The sequence below is a fragment of the Lutra lutra genome, chromosome 4 (genome assembly GCF_902655055.1).
Source record: "Lutra lutra chromosome 4, mLutLut1.2, whole genome shotgun sequence".
Taxonomy (NCBI): domain Eukaryota; kingdom Metazoa; phylum Chordata; class Mammalia; order Carnivora; family Mustelidae; genus Lutra; species Lutra lutra.
This window is the reverse complement of record NC_062281.1, coordinates 52,609,150-52,612,970: the sequence shown is the minus strand read 5'-3', so window position 1 is coordinate 52,612,970 and position 3,821 is coordinate 52,609,150. Positions and strand designations below refer to the sequence as shown.

Genomic DNA, 3,821 nt, shown 5'->3' with positions numbered 1-3,821 from the left:
TTAGGATGACGTACAGAAGGTTTGATCTGATGATTCACTCCTATCGTCAAAGACCTATTTTGTTTGTATCTTATTTGTCTATCTTTTTCTTCTTTTCTTAGAGAATTTTACAAGTTAAATGTGAAATTTAAGAAAATACAAATAAGAAGTCCACGTTCTTTAATGTTGTACAAAAAAGTATGAGTAGAGCCAAAAGTAAATTAAAAATTATTATCACATTTGTTTACACCACTATCTAGTTCTTCATATTAACTTTATTACTCAAATAACAGAAGAAAGTAGGTTGCAATTTAGGGATTGAGAAAGAGATAAAAATTAAAAAAAATACACAAAACAAAGAAAACAACAACCTTTCCTACCATGTTTATTCTACATCATTTATCTGTGCTCACAGAGATGACTTCTTTTACTTCTCCACTGTGCAACAATTCAGTCGTCCATAAAATTGAACCTGCTCAGAAGCTGAGGGAGTCTGAAACTAGATGGGCTTAAATCCTGGTGCATTGTCATACAATTTTAACAACAGTACAGCTACCAGCTTGTAATTTTTAGGGCTGTGTACAAGGCTCTCCCTTGAATTTGAACCAAGAACAACTTAATGTTCCTTGGGTTTTGTAATATGTGCAGGAATATATGGATAATGAGGAAATTCAAATTTTGGTCTCCACTGGTTACCAAAGCAGTTATCAGTGATCTAGTCCTGCAGGGCTCCATCTTGATGACTTTTGTCATTAAGTGCTTTAGTCCTTCAACTTCATCTCCTGGCTTGAGTTCACCACCAGATAATTTGAAGAAAGTTGTTCTTAGCTTTAGCAGTAACACATGAGATAGCCACGTACAAGCAGAATCCCTTCTGTAGTCCTTCTCATTCCAATTTTTTTTTTTAAAGATTTTTTTTTTTTTTTTTTTTTATTTGACAGAGAGAGATCACAAGCAGACGGAGAGGCAGGCAGAGAGAGAGAGAGAGGGAAGCAGGCTTCTTGCTGAGCAGAGAGCCCGATGCGGGGCTCGATCCCAGGACCCTGAGATCATGACCTGAGCCGAAGGCAGCGGCTTAACCCACTGAGCCACCCAGGCGCCCTCTCATTCCAATTTTATCAAATTCCTCCCTCATGCACTGAAATCTGGGTGCAGCAGAGCTGTTTTTCTCTTAGAAATACTCCTTGTACCAAAAGCGTAATTGGTAAGAGCATACAGGTTGATGGTTTCCTCCAGGGTGAGGGGCTTGATCTCCTAGATGTACTTGTCACCAGGCTGATTGACCCCCTGAAGTTAGCTGGTTTGTGAGTGAGTGGGTAGTGCCATGGACATGCTGGACATGTTGGCTAGCTCCACTACTAGCAGCAAGAGAAAATGGGGCAGGCAGGGAGACTCTCCCTGTGTCAGCAATGGTTATTTGTGTCCCCCTCAGCATATGCCACCTGCCATTAACATGAGAGCACGAGACTTATTTGTTTGTCTTAATGGAGTTCAGTTTTTTTTTTTTTAAGATTTTATTTATTTATTTGACAGAGAGAGAGAGAGAGAAATCACAAGTAGGCAGAGAGGCAGGCAGAGAGAGGGGGAAGCAGGCTCACCGCTGAACAGAGAGCCCGATGCGGGGCTCGATCCCAGGACCCTGAGATCATGACCTGAGCCGAAGGCAGAGGCTTAACCCACTGAGCCACCCAGGCGCCCCGAGTTTTTTTTTGTTGTTGTTGTTATTGATTTTTCTCAAACTCATAAAATGGCTTCCAGAAATTTCCAGGATCTATAGGCTTCCAGCTTTCTATCACACAGAAAGAGAAAGTGTCTCCCAGAAACATCTGAAGAGTGGGAAATTATGTTTCAGTATGCAAAAATACATTTTATAGTTTTTATTCATTTGCTTGAATTAAGCTTCTTATATCAATCACCCTAAACTAAGCCAACTAGGGACTAATCCTGAAGTTGTACTGGTGTCTACTTTTCTACTTTTCTAAAGTATATGAACTGTGTAAGAGTGGTAAATACAGAATTGACAATCAAGGTAAAACTATAGAAAAGAAGGGTAAATAGATGTGGAGAGCAGAAAGAGCAAACATGTTCATAAACTAGAAAAACTATGTACTCTGACACAATTAAAACAATTTAATCTATTATAAGCAAGTAACATTTTCATAAAATGTAGACTAATCTTTAAAAATTTTAGTTTTACTAATATTTTCACTCTAATATTAAAAATAAAATGTATGTTTTATCAAGTTATATGATTCTGAGATTCAGAGAGGTTATTGTTTTGCCTCTTAAGCATCTTACATATCTATGCTCATATAAACATGTTTCATAATATCAACAGATTTTGTGAGAACAGTTTATTAAAACAGTTTCAGAATTTCACAAAATAAACATTTATCATTCTGTAATACTCTCTTGTTTTCACAAAATGATATTTTGTGAACCTTTCTCCATGTCAGTGTCTAGAGATTTAAGTCATTAATTTTAAAAGATGTATAATTGTATTTTTGCCTCAAGGGCTGAAATAATACATTTTAGCAGGAGCATGGGCTAAAAGAAAGTATTTTTTTAAAAAGTTGGCAGTAGGAGAGGGGGCAAAGAAGAATGATCACCGGGCGCCTGGGTGGCTCAGTGGGTTAAGCCGCTGCCTTCGGCTCAGGTCATGATCTCAGGGTCCTGGGATCGAGGCCCGCATCGGGCTCTCTGCCCAGCAGGGAGCCTGCTTCCCTCTCTCTCTCTCTCTGCCTGCCTCTCCGTCTACTTGTGATCTCTCTCTGTCAAATAAATAAATAAAAATCTTTAAAAAAAAAAAAAAAAGAAGAATGATCACCCTTTATAGCTTCCAAGAAATTAGTAAATCCCCAAATCCCAGAAAGTGCCTATCTATTATCTCAATTGCAGATTATTAACAAAAGCTCACGTGGAACTTTCTTCATGCTTCACATCTGTTCAGCTGTTTATCTCTTCCAACAGAGAATAATGATTTCCCTCTCTCTTTTTCTTTAAATATTACACAAGTGCTTTTCATTGTGGAATCTAAATGAGAACCCTGTTCGTAAGGCTGTATGGGAAATACAATCCATTCCTGGGATATAATTAAAAGTTGACAAGGTTGGAGATAAAGATGAGTATTGCTAGAGAGTAAACAGTGCAATATGCTCCATGTAATAGTAGCATAATTTATCCACCTATTCCTGTACTGATGGACATACAGATTACCAGTGTTTTTTAAGTTAACAGTGTACTTAAAATAAGCATTAATTTACATATCATTAATTTAATTAGGTCCAATGATCTTACTTTTCAGCTCGGATGTGTATTTCACACAACACAGAGATTTAAAATAGGGATGTTATTAAGTAAAACTTACTGTAGAGTATAATTAGTTACTAATTTTTTAATCACCTTCTTTAGACTGAAATAAATTAGCACATACTAAAATTATGCACTAGAATACCATATTTATTTCACATGAAGTTATATTTTTTCCAAAGGAAACACTTTAAATTTTTAATAATATATATAGAAATATTAAAAAGAGTTCATATTCCTTTCTCTATTATATAATATTGGAGTAATTTAATATCCTGTTATAATAAATTGGTTCTGGCTGATCACTTTCTTGGCCTTCATTTTTTGCAACAGCTCAGGAGTCTGTCTATTCTTTTGATCACTGTAAATTGTCACGTTTCTTGTTATTGCTGGGTCTACCTCTGGGAAACTATATTCCCTGCATACTCCCTTCAATCTCCCTTCAAGTTTCCTACTTTAAATTTTCCAGAAAGCCATACAAAAATTTTATATTATACAAAGTATATGGCATTCTGATTGCAAACACTTTAATC

At 36.4% G+C, this 3,821-nt stretch overlaps 1 pseudogene; it reads right to left on the bottom strand.

The window, feature by feature from the left end:
• Nucleotides 1-429: 429 nt before the first annotated feature.
• LOC125098779 (cleavage and polyadenylation specificity factor subunit 5-like) lies at nucleotides 430-1,311 on the bottom strand (annotated as a pseudogene).
• Between the last annotated feature and the right edge of the window lie 2,510 nt (nucleotides 1,312-3,821).